Source organism: Octopus bimaculoides, chromosome 13 (genome assembly GCF_046866305.1).
Source record: "Octopus bimaculoides isolate indiv1 chromosome 13, ASM4686630v1, whole genome shotgun sequence".
Classification (NCBI taxonomy): Eukaryota; Metazoa; Mollusca; class Cephalopoda; order Octopoda; family Octopodidae; genus Octopus; species Octopus bimaculoides.
This window is the reverse complement of record NC_142940.1, coordinates 55,697,179-55,716,597: the sequence shown is the minus strand read 5'-3', so window position 1 is coordinate 55,716,597 and position 19,419 is coordinate 55,697,179. Positions and strand designations below refer to the sequence as shown.

The window sequence follows — 19,419 nt, the reverse complement described above, 5'->3', positions numbered from 1 at the left end:
TTATTGTATTACATATGTCTCATTGAGTAAATGTATGTATGACTATATATATATATATATATATATATATATATATATATATATATATATACATACATAATATATATGTATATATACACATGTATATATATATGTATAAATACACATACATATATATATATGTATGTGTATATATATATATATATACATACATACATACATACATACAAAAATACCCTGTTGTTGATGTTGAAATTCCAATGAAAGAGCCTCGGATCTAGGTTAGAAACCGGTTCTTTCTCTACTGGCAAGAAATCTTGAAATAAACTGGATAATGACATACATACATACATACAAACATACATATATACATACATATATGTATATATATATATATATATATATATATATATATATATATATATATATATATATTAATAATTATCGCCAAGCCAACATGGCAGCCCCAAGGTGCTACGCAGTGAAACTGAACCCAGAATCATGTAGTTGAGATGCAAGCTGCCTACCACGCAGCCACGACTGCGCTTTTGTCGAGTAAATCGGCATTCCTTCGGCATTGGTCTCGAGAGTTCTAGTATGAAGAGACGACCTCATTCACCCTCTTTTTCATCTTTGACTTTTTATCTATGTCACGAGGGTGGTTGGATCTTTTCTGTTTGGCTGGACCTCTGGAAATTTCAAAGTTTAGAGAAAATTTTAAAATTTGGTGTATTGATGTAATTTTCCATGCTTAATCTTCGGGGATATTTAACTTTCCAGAAAAATTTAGAAAAAATGTTAGAGGTTTAAAGTTTTATCGTTTTTACTGAGTCAGAAAACAGGATTTGAAAGCTGATACTTTGTGCGTGACTGCAGGTGTTGTCAACTATAATAAAAAAATGAAATATCAGCAGAATTCTGCTTTACGCACGCCATATAATACTCATAACTTTTTTTATTTTTTGGAATTTCCAGAAAATTTTTAGGAATTTGTATTCTACAGGAGTGGCCGTGTGGTAAGTAACTTGCTTACCAACCACATGGCACCTTGGGCAAGTGTCTTCTACTATAGCCTCGGGCCGACCAAAGCCTTGAGAGTGGATTTGGTAGACGGAAGCAGAAAGAAGCCCATCGTATATATGTATATATATATGTATGTGTGTGTGTGTGTGTGTGTGTGTGTGTGTGTGTGTGTGTGTGTGTGTGTGTGTGTGTGTGTGTGTGTGTGTGTGTGTGCGTGCGTGTCTGTGATTGTCTCCCCATCATTGCTTGACAACCGATGGTGGTGTGTTTACGTCCCCGTAACTTAGCGGTTCGGAAGTACTAGGCTTCCAAAGAATAAGTCCTGGGGTCGATTTGCTCGACTAAAGGCGGTGCTCCAGCATGGCCACAGTTAAATGACTGAAACATGTAAAAGAGTAAGAGAAAGAGTACACACGCTATTAACTCTTTATGTTATGATTTATGGTGAAAATGAATTTCATGTTAATTATTAGCATTACACCTAATATGAAATCAACTGGAATAGAAATTGAAAACTGACTGCCAAGCAGAAAAATTCAGAAGGTGTGGGTGAATGACGTCGTATATCAATATCGAAAGATTAGCAGTAAACTTATAACATTTTTGTGGTATCTGATAACCTTCCTTTGAAACAAACAATGTGTCTCCACTATGCGAACCATATGAAACGAAAAAAACATATACAGAACTTCATGCACCGCATACAGTTCTCTGGATATGATCAGAAAGATAGGGTTCGAGTATACAGGGTGGGGCTAGAAAGAAATTAGATAACATTATACGTAATGATACCAGTGGTACCTGCCCTAGATATAGAAACAAAGAATGGAATAGGATACAAAAACTTGTGACAAAGCAAACAGGGTGGACACTATTGAAAAGGTTGCAAGATGCAACGAACATTTTAGGAAAATAAAAATAAGTGGAAATTTTACTGGTGGGTGTGTTAAATTATAATTGCACAAAAAAGAAAATAACTCTCCCCAGACACAACGAAATAATTTAGGTTATAAACCATGACGATTCTCTCTACTACCTCTTGTCCTGCCTCTTTCTATTTTAAACGATTTCTAATTTTCAGCGCGAAGTAACTGGAGCGTGCAGTTGCCAGTAGTATTTCTCTTTTCTCTTTCCTTTTTTCTTTTCCTTCTATGTTATAGAAGAGATATCCGTCTCCTAAAATCGTGAAGTCGTGGTAACTCAGCGGCGATGCAAACATGTAATAATTATATACTTCCTCGTCTCACAGACACGCACGTACGCACACAGCGACACGCATATTGCCAAGGTACTCGGCCCAACATTCGTCTATTGCTAGGTCATGCTACTAACCTGATTGATTCATTATCTCTTACACACACTCCCATAAACGGAACACACACCCTCACATACGCTATCATCCCATACAACACCCCCTAATAAGCAAACACGCTACTCACAACCCCCACCTGCACACACATACACACTTACACACATAAAGAGACCATATACCCATATACATTCCACACACGCTCTCTCTCAAAGTCGACGGCTTGAATAACCCCAACTGGATGAAATTGTTACCTGAATTGGAATTTTTCATCTCGACAAGTATTCATTTTGTCAAACAAAATTACTTTGTTTCATAAGCTATTTTCAACCATATTACAAAATCCAGATGATTGGAGTGCTTCTGAATTTGCAGAGACAGGGGGATTCCTTGCAATCCCAGAAGATTTTTTTGTAGTTTTTCAAACCATATTGAGTAGTTCAGAAATCCTGTTTTCGATTCTTCAAAAAATTTCGCTTGATATTTCGAAGTGTATTTGTGAGGTTGAGAAATTCAAAAAGTAATTGGTGTATATTGTAGTGTTTGGTGTAATTGTTGTATTAATCGAGATTAGGCTCGCTGCATATATTTCAAACAGAAAATATTAAACATTAGATTTATTTAAGGAAAGGCAGAACGTGAATACATACATAAACTATCAAATCTTCACTGGTTGAGAGGGTAGGATATAGGGATCTATTTCTTAAAGACACTCCTCGATATCTTCTATTGTAGCAATTTCTATCTTCTTTGATGATGTGGAGAGTGTTCTATAAATCACTGTCCGTTTTGCAACGCTGCTCGTTGTCTCTTCTGATGGGGTCAGTCTCAAACTAGTTCCTTCCCTCTTAATTAACTTGTTGCACTCCTTCAACTTCTTTGGTTCAACTTTCACCTCTCGAACCTCCAAAGCGTCGGCAGCTAAGTCTGTCAGTGGCCGACGCATAACTGCCATCCCGTGCTGGTACTCGTTCGCACTCCCTCCTTCTGTCCTTCTCCACTTCACCCATGAATGGGGAAGAAAACAAATACAAAATTACAACCCGTAGGCAAAAAAAAAAAAAAAAAAAATACAGCAACGGTAATTCAACAATTCCACAAATCATAGGTTCACCCGTACAGGGAGACCTTCAACAAATATACAACAATACGACTTACGTCCACAGGAATCAAAAAGATTTAACAGAAAATTGCTACCAGCACGATTATTCTTTATTTGGCATTTAGGCCATAACACAGAGGGGACAGTACAAGACAGACCACCTTTTAGTCATTTGAAAGGTGGTCGGAACTTTTCCACAATACTTTACAAATAAAGTAACTCTCAATTATCCAAAAATAAAAATCTAGCATTAGAGAACGTATCTTCAGAAAACAAAAACAATCTCTGTGATATCTTGGAAATTATTGAAGAAACAGGCAGACAAATACATAACCCAGAACCCCTCCCCCCAAGGACTTACAATATGTACACCATATAGAAAAGAGTACTTCTAGGCATGAAATACATGTTGCACAGTGACTTTCGATACAGTCAAAACAACAAATGTAAAACAACCCACGATGCATTGCCCAAAGCACACAGAGCTGTATTCGGTAGTGAAAGAACGCAATAGAAGCAAGCCTTCCGAGCAACAACAAAAATAATAACAACAACACTTATTTTATGATTGATATGTGATTGTTGTTATTACACAGAAAATACACAGGGACAATAAAGAAACACTGTATATTTTAGACAAAACAAAAGAAACGGGCCAAATGAAAACTATCCCAATAAATACATTTGAGATTAATTTTAAAGCTTACATGCGATTATTACACATAAGATAAGGCGGCGAGCAGGCAGAATCGTCAGCGCGCTGGAAGAAATGCTTAGCGTTCTGAGTTCAAGTTCCGCCGAGGTCGACTTTGCCTTTTATCTTTTCGGGGTCGATAAATTAAGCACCCTGGTCCCCTTCCCACCAAAATTTCAGGGCTTGTGCCTAGAGTAGAAAAAATTATTACACATGAAATAAGATCGCTTAAGTAATACATAATCCATGAGAAAATAAGAGCCAAGTGAGTATTGGGGGTAAAATCACAACTGTTTAATGCGAACAAAATACTTACGAATGCTCATCCTCCCCAAGAGGAACTCGAAAACATTTGTTGCGAACATTATTGCGTGGCTAAGAAGAATCTCGCTTTGTACCTGAGTGACTTTGCGGTTCGGGAAAAGAAACTGGTTGAATGAAAAGTACCAGACTTACAAAGGTAAGTATGGAGTCGATTTGTTTGACTAAACCCTTCAAAGCGGCGCTCCAGTATGGCTGCAGTAAATGACAGACACAAGTAAAAGACTAAAAATGGTTTAACTGAAGTCTGTCCACTATTCAGTCACTACACAGAAAATTTCCCGGCACTTTCCACACCCACTCTGCAAAAACCACAAAAAAGGGAGGTGGGACGAATAAAAAAAATTATTGCTAAATAAAATGACACTTCCCTAAAAACCGTAAAAAGGGAGATGTTGTAGGGAATTAGTAATAATGGTACACTCCTCCCACGTGACAAATGGAATAAGGTAGTCACTATAAGTAAAGGGAAGTACGTGAAGTATCAGAGTACGCAGAAGGCAGTCTGAGTTATTCGTATCGGAGTTGGTTTTTCGTGTTATTTGTGAGTCACTTGTTGAATATTTGTTAAATGTCTCTCCTCCAAGGTTATTAATTGTTATCGTTGAAACTACTGATTGTTGTTATCTTTGAATTGTTGTTTTTTTTCCCATTGTAGAAAATAGAGAAGGCGCCAACAGGATTCCACAGCTATGTGGCTGCAACCGGTAACGGTGTGAAAGTCGACGCGATGGAAGTACAAGAAGTAGAAGTGGAACAAAAGAATGTGAAAAACGGAAGGAAAAACATTGAGACTAACACCACCTGTAGAGCTCACAAGTAATGTAAACAAAAGGACAGTATTTTATAAAACACTGAATGTAGCAAGCAAAAGGATCGAAATAGCAACAATCGAGGCTATCGAGGAATGTTTGAAAGGAATAAAAAGGTTGACAACATTTATTATCCGAGAGAGAAAGTATTGCACTGTGGGGGTGCGTTTCGCTACGGACGAGGAAGCGATTAAGCACTCCACGGAAGCCATAAGGACAGAGGAATGGGTGCTTTTGCCTTCCTACTGTGACAAACGTGTTGCCAGAGTAAGGGTTGGTAAAGTGCCGCCTGAGATAAAAGAAACATGGCTGATGGTAGCCATTATGTACAATATGAAGAACGGTCCAAGATTCTCAAGAACAGAAAGAGTGAACCATTGGGGATATGGCTCAGAATGGACCATTCAAGCGAGTATAGATGACCTCAATCGAATCTCGGAAGAAATAGTTCTTTCTGAGGCCATAAGACTGCGTGTGGTAGTAGAGGGTAGGCTGCCCATATTGCCTTGAATGTGGAGAAAAAGACCACACGAAAGCGAGGTGCCCCCAGAGAGAACAACAGATAGAACAGTTGGAGAAGCAACAGAGTGCAGACCAAGAGGTACAAGTCGAGGTAAAGGAGACAAGAACGGATGAAGGATTTCCGCTGGTAAAAAAAAGAGAAAGAGAGCGATAGAGTAAGCTCTCCGCCAGAGAGGCAAAAAAGGAAGAAAGAAACGGTATAGGGAGAGATTATGAAGGAAGTCAGACGGAAGGAAGATAAAATGGTGGTTGACAAAGAGCGCGTAGAGGAGTTGCAGAAGGACGAGACAGCAGCAAAAACAAGGATTGTACCAGTAGAGGAGGAGGACTCAGGAGAACAATTATACGAAGGTGAAATAGAGGAGTTATTCAGAGTGGGAAGAGAAATGGTACCAACACTGGAGCAGGAAAAGGGAAAGCAAGTAAGAAAGCCCCAAAATCGATGGAATTTTGTGACATATGCGAAAAACAAGGAAACAGAACGGAAAATCACGAAATTTAAATCCATTATAAGGGTAAAACTGCCAACAGACAAGTATTCAGAGAGTATAAAGGCCATTCTGATCGACAGAGAGAAATACAAGCTGAATAATGTGTGGAGGGGGATTTGATACCCCAGGAGTAGCGGTGGAATTCGATGAATATTTTTATTCAAGTGCATTCCAGAGAATGCACTTGAGCATATGAATTTTAGCAACATGGACATTATTCTTGCAGCAAATAGTTTGAATTCAGGATATTCATCTCCCAAATACTGATAAAATTCTTTCATGTTTACATTTGAGAATTTTTATATTAATTTCTTGTATATCTAACAATTCCCACCCTTTTTTTTTCTTGTTTGTTTTGAAAGTTTCTTCTTAGATCAGATTTTAAAAAGTTCTATTTTTATTGAATATTATTTCGTAATTGGGAGAAGAGCCACACGATTTCAAAGTCACGAAGTGAAATAAATTCCTTTTCGATATTTTACTGGTTCGAAAGCAGTGAGCTTTCTGAAACAGCATGTCGGGCAAAATGCTTTGCGGCATTTTGTCCGTCTTTACGTTCTCAGTGCAAATGTTGTCGAAGTCAACTTTGCCTTTCATCCTTTCGGGGGTCGATAAAATTAGCACCGTGATCGAATCGACTTACCCTTCTGCTAGATCGCTGGTCTTGTGCCAAAACTTGAAACTGATACTTGATTGATCGAAAGTTCAAACTTGATTTCAAATGTTTCAATGCCGGAAAGTTCAGTTGCTAACTTAGTGTTTCCTTGTATTTTTAGATCCAGATCATTCAAATTAATCGCAATGTCAACCATAAAACCTTAATCTGACGATACCATTCGGTATCGTCAAATTAAGGCCCGTTTTTTCAAGAAGTATTTAGTTCATCAAACAATTTTTGATTCAATGTCCTTCCTTAGCCAGCAATATCACAGTGATAAGGTATTTCAAATGGAATATCGAACCACTTCGAAAAGTTATCAAATTATTCGTGTTTGAAGCTACGTGCATATATAAAATGAACTGATGTTACTCGATAGCAATGATTTAGTCCACTTTGAGAGCTCTAAAACATAACATTTCGTGATGTATAATGCAATGAACATAATAGAGATAGTGATTGTTATTTAAAGCCTGTAATTCTGATTTTAATCTGGACATTACATCTAAATCACTCTCTACTATTTGCGGAACGCCATCTGTGGTCAAACTCACAATCTGTTTCCAGTTTATGTTTAATTTATGTAAAGCGATAACCAAAGCTTGGAATATATATCTCCTTTATGACGATTTACCAATAAAATTCCGCAAACTCTTCATCAACATATCTTCATCAACATATCTTCATCAACATCATTAAAAAAATAATAACAAACAATACAGTACTGTGCCTCATTGGTAATGTCGGTGCTTTTATCAATGGCAATGAAAATTGCAGGAAAAGAATTGACTTTCTTAAGTTTTCAAAGACATTCATAATACAGTCAGCAATAAAGTTGTTTGACATTGATATATCTGAAAATAATTGCCGGTTTTCAGGTCAATCCAACTCTGAAACCGTGATCATGAATTTAATTTTCTAACAGATTCGCTTTCTGAAAGGACTTTGACGAAATGAATATTTAATTTGTAATCATATGACTCGCTTCAGCTGTAGAAGGATTTTCTTTCTTGCTTGCTTCTCTTTTCGCTTTTTTTTTCGTTTCAATATAAGTATTTAAAAACTGGCTGCTGATTTTTCTGACTGTGTAGTTTAGCAACTCTTTTTTTTTTGTTTTTGTGAATCTTGTCGCTGTAATTGTTAAATTAATTCTCGTAACAAGTCACATATTGTATCTTTAGCAAGAGAAAACTTTGCTGCAAATTAAACAGATCAGTTTACTCTCCAACTCGACAAAAACAAAAAAAATCTGATAATTTTTTTTATTACAATATTCTAAAATTAAGTATAGACTTTTCTTTGATTTGGTATAGTATGGTTAAGTAGTAGTAGTAGCAGTATGGGGTGGGGCATGCGCTGTAACAGTGTGTCACTGCATCCACCACTTGTTGGTGATTCTCTACTACTTCTGGTAGAAATAATTATAAAAATTTATTCAAATGAATTTGTAAAAATAAGATTATCTTTACAGAAAACAATATCATTGACAAGTTATAAAACACATTTTTTTTAGCAGAGCATTTCACCTCGTTAATTATGAACTACGATAGCCCATTTTCATATATTTCTTATTCGGGACCGTTGCATAATTCCAGAAAATCGCTAATATCCACAGCGGATACATTAACAAAATTTGATTGATTTTATCGTAAAAGATGTCTTTCAGCTGCTTGGGCAGTTTTAGCTGCAAACATTTTTAATATCGATCATATCAATTAGAGTCCTTTCAGACGAACAAGTGCGTAAATTTGACAAGAAATTCTAGTTCTGTTTGGCTCGGCGTGTATGTATGAAATAAAGGGGAAATATGTCACGTATTTTGCTATATAGATTCATAAATTACTTTTCTTATGAGATAAAGACATTTCCTAAATTGCACTGATTTGACTAATCAGAATGGGTGCTAACTACAATTTTTGGTGGACTCTGACTCTGAACACATGCTGACGAAATATATTTAACAAAATATTGTAAAATTGAATAATAATAGAAAAAAATATAAAACTGAACCGCTGACCGTATGTATGATACCATAGTTAAGAGTTTTGTAGACAGTTCTTGCCCACTTCTAATTGTCTATAAAATGTAAGAGCTGCCGTACCACCAAATACATTGCTTGACTGGTTGAAAACTGTGAGCACTTGACAACATTCCAGGTGCCTGTCTTGAGATTCGCTTGACACAGAACTACAGCTCCGTCGAAGAGAAGAGCAGTGAGAAAACATAACTGATAAAAAAAATAACCGCAATTAATCGCTGTCCAGCGCATGCATATATTTCACCATACACGCATACCTTGGAAGTTAAGAAAAAAGTACTGGCCGTAGATGGGCTGAGAGAGCTTCTGGTCAGTGAAATCCGTCTCTTCTACAAAAAGCAAAAGGCACAACAGTCTGGTAGTGGAAAGAAACTTTGATGTCGGCATCCTTCACCTCTGCTTGGCCGTTCTAGAATAGTTTAATTTCTGCTCATTTCTGAGTGGGGCTATTTAGCATAATGGTAACTTTTTGCAGTCCCTTATACACCTGGAGGTTTGATCCAACCCAGACCCCAGATTTTTTAAACAGACCACCCGTCAACTGTGGATTCGTCTATCCAAAAGCCGACTTTTCTTCTTTCGTGTGATACTCCATTTACAAATGATTTCGTGATCTCGAACACCATCATGGCCTTTGTCGCGATCGAACTTGATGGGGGTTTTCAGCCCTTCTATGCCCCATAACAATAGTGCATGAACCAACAAACACAAAACCAATAAGAGAGGACTCTTGATAGACGGAGAACGTAATTCGAAATGTTTCCGAAAGTTGGCTGTTTAATCTGACCATTGAGCAGTCATCGTCGTACGTTGAAGCTATCATTGAAGTAGTGGTCGACATTATCGAAAGCTTTTGATTGACCCAAGTGGATCAGATCCCCATCGAAGAAGGGCTTGCGCTTACACACTGACCAGCACAAGGCCTTAGTAGAAGGCGCCTGTCCAAGGTGCTGCACGGGCCTAAACCTAAACTACACAATTGCGAAGTAAACTTTTTCCCCACGAACCATGCCTACACCAATACGTTACGTATGTATGTATGCATGCATGCATGTATGTATGTATGTATGTATACAGTAACAAGTCAAATACTACAAATGTACATTTATTTTGTCCCTATGAGAAGTGGTCAAACTCTGGAAACACACTGTTATTTATTCCCTATACCTACCAAGGAATCGTTAAATGATCTTAAATCGTCGGATATAATACACTGTAGTATTTATTCTGGCTCTCTGCGCTTTGAGTTCAAATCCTACCAAGACAAACATTGTTTTTCATTCTTTCGTGGTCCACAAATAGTGTACATTGTGTCGCGAGAAAAGTCGCGGAAGGCGACATACAGTGACTATTTTCTCAGAAAATAGAATTAGTAATATCCTTTCATAGACAATTTTCCTCAGTTTTAAAAATTACAGAATTAGGTAAATTTTTTTTCTATGTATTCGTATTTATAGTATAATAAAAAATATCAGAAAAGTACTGAATAACCACTATACAGTTCTTAAAAATTTGGTTATCATCTTTGACTAAACATTGATTTCAAATTTTGGCAGGACAGCAATTTCGGAGGAGGGAGTAAGTTGCTTACATCAATCCCAGTATTCAACTGATACCTATTTTATCGATCCCGAAAAGATGAAAGGCAAAGTGGATCTCGACGGAATTCGAACTCAAACGTAATGACGGACGAAAAGCCGCTCAGCATTTTGCCTGGCGTGCTAATGTTTCTGCCAGCTCGCTGTCTTATCTTTGCATAATACTGGTTTCACATTTTGGCACAAAGCCAGCAATTTCGCAAGAGGGGGTATGTCGATTATATCGACCCCCAGCCTTGAAATAGTGCTTATTTTATTGACCCCGAAGGTTGAAAGCAAAGTCGATTTCGACAGAATTTGAAGTCAGAACGTACAGACGGACGAAATGCCGCTCAGCATTTTGCTGACGATTCTGCCAGCTCGCCGTCCTGGCATAAATATTTTTTTTTTTAAAGTTTAGAAAGTCATATGGGAATAAAAAGTCGAGGGCAAGTTCATTAAGCTCTACTGTATAATTATACTCTTGCACACTCCCATATTTCACACAATTTCTAAAGAACTAATTTTAAGTAGTACTAGCCGCATATTTTTTGATATGTAGATATCCGCACCTAATTAAACTCTAGTAGTATTTTGATAATATGCAAGTGAACTAGATAGTGTATCTGTATGAGCATGGAAGTGTGTATAAATGTAATTATATTCTGATAGTCAAGGCTCTTGACTTTGTCCGGGTTTTTTTTTTTGCTTGTTTGTTTAAATAAATGACACAATTTGTAGTTATAACTAACGTTGTTCTTCTGCATATAATTATACAAGCATAATGCAAATATGTATAAAATGTATAATTTTTTTCTTTTTTGTTTTTGTTTCTTTTTGGTCTTGGCTTTTATGTTGCGTGAAGATTTTGTGACTGTTTACTGCAATGCTAGAACAAGCAATTCAAACAAAAACGTGTTTAAAAGCAAAATTTCTGGTGGAAGACAACGCTTCTTCCGTAATCATGCTGATATTAATATTCCAGAAATCAGAAACAAATAAAGATTAGATGGGTTCTTCCGCATAAAGCATTATCATTAGGCTTAACTTAGATTAGAAACACTCAAGACACTATTACTTGACATTGTAAATAAGGTTAGTAAATAACGCAATCAATATCAATCCGACCGCAAAAGATTTGAAACTGAAACAACGGCTGTTTATTATGCATCAACAAAATAGCTGACTTTACGACATCCCTGGCTTAGTGGTTACGATGTTCGACTCATGATCGTAAGATTGCGGTTTCGATTCCTGGACTGAATTCTTTAGCAAAAAAAAAAACCCCCAAAAAAACCACTTCCCTTCACGTTACTCCAGTCTGCTCAGCTGGTAAAGATGAGTGATCATGCGATGGATCGGTGTCCCGTCCAGGGAGGAAAATATACGCCAGAGACATTGGGAAACAGGCCCTATGCTCCTTACAGAGTAATGTGGGCGAATCCTCATTAACCTTAACTAGAGTGCATGCTGAACCGTTCCATCTAGATTGGTCTTATAGCTGTTGTATGACTGTTGCAGTTATATCCTGCAAAATTTTATAGTTTGGGGAGCAAACGTGGCGCACTTACAAAGCCATTCAGGGATTTCTATAATTCTGTAAAACGTTAACTTAAGTTTCCAATAACATTTCTGGACATCTGTTGAACTATTCCACAATTTTTTGATACTGCAACATCTCTGCTCCCAATATCAACCGGTAGCTGACCACTGCACAGCTGTAGCCACACATCTTGCAAACTACTAGAGTGATAATGCCTCTCTCTTAAGCGCAGTTCCCATGCTGGTAGGAGGATTAAGGTTTTCCACTCGTTTCCAAGCATGATTGTTCGAGGTATTCTCTCTACTCATGGTCAGATATACCCTTTGGAGTGGCTGTTAGAATTTGCCTGGAGTTATCAGAGAGCAAGACTACGATTTCACTCAAAGTTTTATTGGGTTGGTGTATAATTATTGCGGCTTTTTTTCAACAAGTTTTATTCAACAAAAACAAAAACAACATGTAACAAAAACATTTTAAACTGACGGTCTGACCGTCTGCCAAGCAAATGGGAAGCAGTAATTTAAGCAGATGGTAATATGCTCCGGAATAATCATTTAAAGATGTTTTTGTTACATGCTGTTATTGTTTTTGTTGAATAAAATTTGTTGAAAAAAAAAAAAAAGCCGCAATAATTATGCACCAACCTAATAGCACTTCCTCTGGGATCTTGTAAGATGTAATTGAGAGCCTCGACATTGTGCACTTAACCCATATTATCAACTTGGTCTTCTTCGGAACCTTTTTCTCTAGATTCTTTGCCAACACTGTACGTAATGAGAAGTGTTGTCACATGTGAGAAAAGTTGCAGTAATTTCAGATGAAGCCACTGCAGTAGCAGTTTAGCGTGGCTAATGATGTTGTAATGATGATTTGTATTGAACAAGGTTTTTGAGGGGTTATCGGTCGGCGGGCGCCGGTGCCTCTCCCATTTTTTACTCATCTTTTTGTATTCATTTCATTCATTAATGTCCGTGTCCAACCCGCAGCTTCTTTATGTCTGTTTGTCTTTGTTTGTCCCCTCTTTGTAATGCCTTCATGGCAAAATTTATGAAATGTAATAAAGACAGGGTCGAAAGTCGAAGAGTTGAGAGTCAACAATTCTAGTAGGTGTCTTGTGGAGCTATCAGAAGTTAGTGTATTACTGTTCCGGTGCGAAGAGATACAACGATGACTAGTAACTATTGTGGCTACTAACGTAAAACAGCAACTAGAGTAGTCACATCACACCGGTGGGAAGGGACCTACTTTACAACATTTGGTATCTGATTCCTTTGAATGTTTGAAAGAAAGTTTATTATGTTGACTGCATCTAAAATATTAAAACTTTTCCAAATTTTTTTCCAAGAAGGACCGCCTTTCTCATTCAGAGCTTTAATAACAGTTTCAAGTGATTCTCGCAAATCATGTGCCTTAAAAGCTTCAGCATTTAAAAAGCAGTTTTTGCTGCCCGTTATGACAGAGTAATTTATCAGGTTTCATTATGACAGTAACATAACCTCAGTAAGTTCAATTTTATGCATGTAAAAATTATCTTGTAGATTTATTTGCTTCCCATAATTCAGATGCTGTGGTAGGGAGTGGTCATATTTAAACAGTTACTAGAATTTTTTTAATATTTACTTTGTGCTGTAAAAGGGAGTGGTAATATTTAACACATTATAGAACTTTTAATAATATTTACAATGGAAAACATTTTATGTCAAGGCATATAGAACAGTTTTGTTGTAAATGAATATTATTAGTAAGGACAGAGAGATAACAGTGTTGCTGTAATAAACATTATTCATGCAAGCAGAGACAGACTGTAATTAGTTGTAATAAACATTATTCACTTAGGTGTGACTAATTCTACAGTATTTGTTTTGTAATAATGTTTTAATGATCGTTACAGCATTATTATAATAAACACTATTTATCAGGGCATTGAGAAACTGTTATTGTTATCTTTTATTTTTTTTTTTTTACTTGTTTCAGTCATTGGACTGTGGCCATCTGGAGGTACTGCCATGAAGAATCTTCAGTCAAATTAATCGACAGCAGTACCTATTATTACTTTTTAAAAGTCTAAAGCGGAGAGCTGGCAAAATCGTTAGCGCGCCGGACAAAATGCTCGGCGGCATTTCGTCCGCCTTAACGTTCCGAGTTCAAATTCTGCCAAGTTCGACTTTGCCTTTCATCTTTTTCAGGTTGACAAAATGATAACTAGTCGAGCACTGGAGTGTAATCGACTAACCCCTTCCCTCAAATCTCAGGCTTTGTGTCTATAGCAGAATAGATTGTACTTATTGTATCGGGATCTTTTGCCGAACCGCAAAGTTACCGGGACATTCATCCTCTTCCGCCTCCATCACATTGATTCTCATGGGAGTGGACATAGCTGGCAAGACCGACACGAGATAGCCAGGTCCTGTGGCACAGAGGGCACTGAAAACGACCCTGAACAATAACCTTGAGTGAATGTTCTACGAATGTATTTACATGCCCCCCTCTCCCCACTCCCCCTCTCCCCACTCCCCCTCTCTCCCCACTCCCCCTCTCGAGTCGGTTTATCAGCCGAGTCTGTCGTCAATATCGTCACGTCCCCTTCCTTTAAACGGGAAGGAAGAGCTGTGGCGAAAGAATATATCTGGTGGACGGATTAGAGACAGACACTTTCCTCTCTGGTCAATCTCTCATCAACTTTTTTAAGTATCACTTGAAAAGGAAAGTGAGAGTAGAGAGGCAAGTTTTGTCTAGCGAATGTTTCAAAAAAAGATGGATGAGTGTAGCAAGGATGGCACGTATGAATGACGAAGCCACCTTGAGCATGATCCTATGAACCCGGAAAAATTATTGACCGAGGTTACCGTGTTCTTTTCCGTAGGCTTTTCTTTCCACGGATAAACCTTACCTGTTTCCCCCTTTACACTTTACATCATGACATGTCAGTGATACACGATCCCTATTGATCGGTTTTTTTTTTACGATCCCTTTTGATCCAAAACTTACCCCGCCTTTTGTTTTCTCTCCAAAAAGAAAAGCTCTACTTTGTAATTTGTCCCCTCTGTGTTCAGCCCTGTGTGGTTAATAAAGAAACATATCTATCTATCTATCTATCTATCTGTCTGTCTGTCTGTCTGTCTGTCTGTCTGTCTGTCTGTCCATCTATCTGTCTGTCTGTCTGTCTGTCTATCCATCCATCCATCCATCCATCTATCTATCTATCATTAAGTGTACATGAAATATATTTGCACTCCTTTCTTGTATCTCAGTTCAACTACCTTCATTTTTCTGCACACAAACGCACACACACACACGTACACATATACATATGTTAACTCTCTTTCTCTCTCTCTCTCTCTTTCTCTCTCTCTCTCTTTCTCTCTCTCTCTCTCTCTCTCTCTCTCTCTCTCTCACACATATACACATATACACATACACGCAATGCAAAAAGTTCTAATTAACATTATAGTAAACATCTTATTACCGCGCCAAAAATAATAGAAGTGGCGATATCACTGCTCCAAACCTACAAGAATCGCCTAGAAACCTGGCTCCAAATAGATGAATAGATTATTGCCGGGAACATCAAGAACAGAACATAAACAAACCACAAATATTGATTTCAAATTTTGGCACAAGGTCAGTAATTTCGAGAGAAGGGTTAAGTCGGTTATGTCGACTCCAATATTCGACCCCGGAAGGGATGAAAGGCAAAGTCGAACTCAGTGAAATTTGAACTCAGAACATAAAGGCCGGACGAAATGCCGCTAAGCATTTTGCACGGCGTGCTAACTATTCCGCCACCTCACCGCCTTACAAACCATAAATATTGCTTTAAAATTTTAGCACAAGGCCAGCACCTCTGGAGGAGAGGGAAGTCGATTAGATCGACCTCAGTACGAAACAGGTACTTATTTTATCGACTCCGAAAGGAAGAAAAGGAAAGTCGAACTCGGTGAAATTTGTATGTATGTATGTATGTATGTACGTATGTGTGGAGGCGCAAAGGCCTAGTGGTTAGGGCAGTGGACTCGCGGTTATAGGATCGCAGTTTCGATTCCCAGACCGGGCGTTGTGAGTGTTTATTGAGCGAAAACACCTAAAGCTCCACGAGGCTCCGGCAGGGGATGGTGGTGAACCCTGTTGTACTCTTCCGCCACAACTTTCTCTCACTCTTACTTCTTGTTTCTGTTGTGCCTGTAATTCAAAAGGTCAGCCTGAACATGCCCGAGAACTACGTTATGGGTACACGTGTCTGTGGAGTGCTCAGCCACTTGCACGTTAATTTCACGAGCAGGCTGTTCTGTTGATCGGATCAACTGGAACCCTCGACGTCGTCAGCGACGGAGTGCCAACATGTATGTATGTATGTACCTAGGCGTATATTACGTATGCTTTCAATATATATTTCTTGAACAGCTATTTTACGGGACATAAAGAGATTCAACATAAACAGAGACACAGATGCGAACATACATACTCTCTATTGAGAAGTAATATATATACATGCCAAAATAAATTCACAATAATTAAGAGCTCAATTAATTATAGCTCATTAAACACTAACATGTTATTACATCGAAAACAGCAAAACTAAAACAGGCTGCGTTTTTCCGAAATGGAAGCGAACACCTTTCTCCAAGTGATTGGCTTGAAAAATTGTTAAGACACTAGGATATTTACCGATTTTTCTTAACAATGGTAGCCTTGGATCTATTTTAAAACGGGGGCCACATTTTTCATTAATGTTTTACGTAGTGTTTTTGGTACGGAAAGACTTTCAAACTTCGTATACTTATCTATTTTGTGTTATAGAACAGAAAAATATTTTTGTATTCGAATTTATTTCATGTAAAAAATTGTCTTATTTCGATAATTTCAACCAATCACTGACAAGTATTCAGTTGTTTATATTTACTCCTTTGGCTGATTAAGCGGTGTGAAGCGTATTTAATCTCCATACCTTCGTTTTATTTGCTTTTTTCATTTTAAATTTGCTTTAACCCCAACCCTAACCCTAACCCTAGGGTTAGGGTTAGGGTTAATTGTTTCAGAATCGTTTTTGTTTATGTAGTCGGCACTTAATGTATATCGGCTGAATGGACGTCAGTGATTGGTTGAAATTACAGAAATACGACAACTTTAACATGGAATAACTTATGGATTTCTTTTCTTTTTAAGAAGACTAAGAGAAAAAGATGTTTTATATGACACATTCTACCAGTGTTCCAAGTTTCAAAGTGTTTCGTTAATGAAAAATGTGGCCCCCGTTTTAAAAAAGATCCGTAGCCTTAATTCACAAATTAAAAAATTATATCCACCAATGCGGTGTTGAGCACTCATTTTCATTGACTGAAACATATAAAGAATAAAAGATGTCTTGCAAACAACTCGCACATGCAAGTGCTACCAGTCGAGAGCTCCACATACCGGAAGCCAGCACGTGTATGGGGTCATCAGGAGAGAACTCGCGCCGTTTCGAGGCCTACCTCTCAACTGCATCAATGCGCACCGGCCCCAACTCACTGATATGAGGCCCCGCTTGCTAGATCAACTGGTTATTAAATAAAGCTCAATATTTCTCTAGCCATCGCTCATCGTCTCTTTTTAACCAAATCCAGTGGCTAGCCTTCTCCACTAGTAAGATGGAACGTCTCAGAGAATGACATATGCAAATGCGGAAAGGTCGGAACACTGAAACGTATTCTTTCCAGCTGTTCCTTAGCATTGAATAGGTATACATGGAGACACAACCCGGTCCTGAAGGTTATCTTCAATGCTATGAAGAACCATCTAGAGATTTTATTATCTTCGTGCGCTCAGGTCAGCGGATCCGTTTCACTCCAAACAATTCCTTCCCGGTATCGTAAATTGAGCTTGTTAATTTTCCCAGTTTCTCCACTGTAGAGCCTGTCATTTTATAAAGAGCTCGACTTACCTTGTTTTCAAACTCTTTATATTTCCCTTTCTCATTAGCCGCAGGCCACAAAACCCTCGGTCTCCTCCGAGTACTATCTGATGCACCAGTCTCATGACTCGCAGTTTCCTGGCGAGAAGAGGGCTTTGCTGTAGCATTTATCGCTCTGCTGTGGCTGGAGTCCGTGGGTGATTTGCCACATGTTTTACGATCAGATGATCCACACTGCTCTGTCTTCTTCTCACAAGTCTTTCCCTGATGTATTTTCAAGCCTCTCAGAGTTGCAAAGATTCTACAGCACAGCTTGCATCCAAAGTTGTTTGCACTTCGTTCGCCGTTCGAACATCCATCATCTCGATCGGTGCAACAAATTAAGCCCGTTCTTGTGTTGGCCGCGTGTGCGTGTTTACAAATTTTGTAAAGTCCGTATGTGTGTGTGCTTGTAGGAAAAAATATTTACAACAGGAAAACCACACTATCAACTAACATCTATAAAATGGTATAAACTATAACGCTGTCTCATATTGGCAGTCAGCAAGCAGCAAGCAACAGGTCTGTCAGTATTGACATTTTTGGGGACAGATTCACTACTCGCTTTTAATAACTTGTATTAGATAAAATAAATAAATTAATTAATTAACGTCATCGTCTTGACATTCATACACGCGCGCGCGCGCAAAGGAAAGAAGCTTTCAGATTGTGAGAAAAATAAAACTAATAGAAAACAATCACTTTTAACACAAATAAGCGGAGGCGCAGCTACGCAGAAAGAAGTTTGCTTTTCAACCACATGGTTCCGGGTTCGCGGGCAAACGAATAATTATATTTAAATAATAGTTCTTCCTTTTTGGTGTTGATTCTTCGATGTTTACTGGTTACTCCGACGATAGAACCAATGAATAAATAAGTAGAATAGAACAGAGTGGTGACATTTAGCAGAGATGACCTGGAAGTTGTTCCTCTTCAATCACTATTGCAAACAACAGTAACTTTCTTGAACCGAATACACGTCGTTGATTGGTTGAAATTACCCAAAGTAGACGGAAACTGAATGAAACCCGTTGTATATATATATAGTCTTCAAAGGACGACTAAAATTGAACAGCCACCTATCAAATCTTTTGCATTTACTGGGGTGCAATGGGGACCGAATCGTTTCTTGAGGCTGATATTTCTTTGCATAAGCTCACTAATCCAATTTTGAGAAATCTCTCTGATTCCGTCAATAAGCCGCAGCCATCTCAACCTATGTGCCGAAAATATGTTGATATGCTTTGTGCTAAGACAGTTAAAAATTGAAAGAGCAGCCAGGCTGATCAAAATGTATAATTAATTGTTGATGAAAGAAAGAACACTGACAGAAAAATTGTTAATGTACTTATTGGTTCAGTTAAAAATCCTGAAAAAAGCGTTCTTAATAGAATGTTTGACACTCTAATCAGCTCTAACTG

At 37.9% G+C, this 19,419-nt stretch overlaps 1 protein-coding gene and 1 long non-coding RNA gene across 5 annotated transcripts in view; one reads left to right on the top strand and one right to left on the bottom strand.

The window, feature by feature from the left end:
* LOC106881562 (beta-1,3-galactosyltransferase 5) overlaps window positions 1-19,419 on the bottom strand; it is a 95,077-nt gene that overhangs the window by 69,946 nt on the left and 5,712 nt on the right. The gene's annotated exons all lie outside the window — the stretch shown is intronic.
* LOC149132916 (uncharacterized) lies at window positions 4,430-5,462 on the top strand. 2 transcript variants are annotated; one of them, XR_016244090.1, is made up of 2 exons: window positions 4,430-4,567; window positions 5,087-5,462. It is a non-coding gene; the product is annotated as an uncharacterized LOC149132916 (long non-coding RNA). The 2 variants fall into 2 exon arrangements; XR_016244091.1 differs by lacking the exon at window positions 4,430-4,567 and adding an exon at window positions 4,837-4,972 and having other exon boundaries at window positions 5,087-5,226.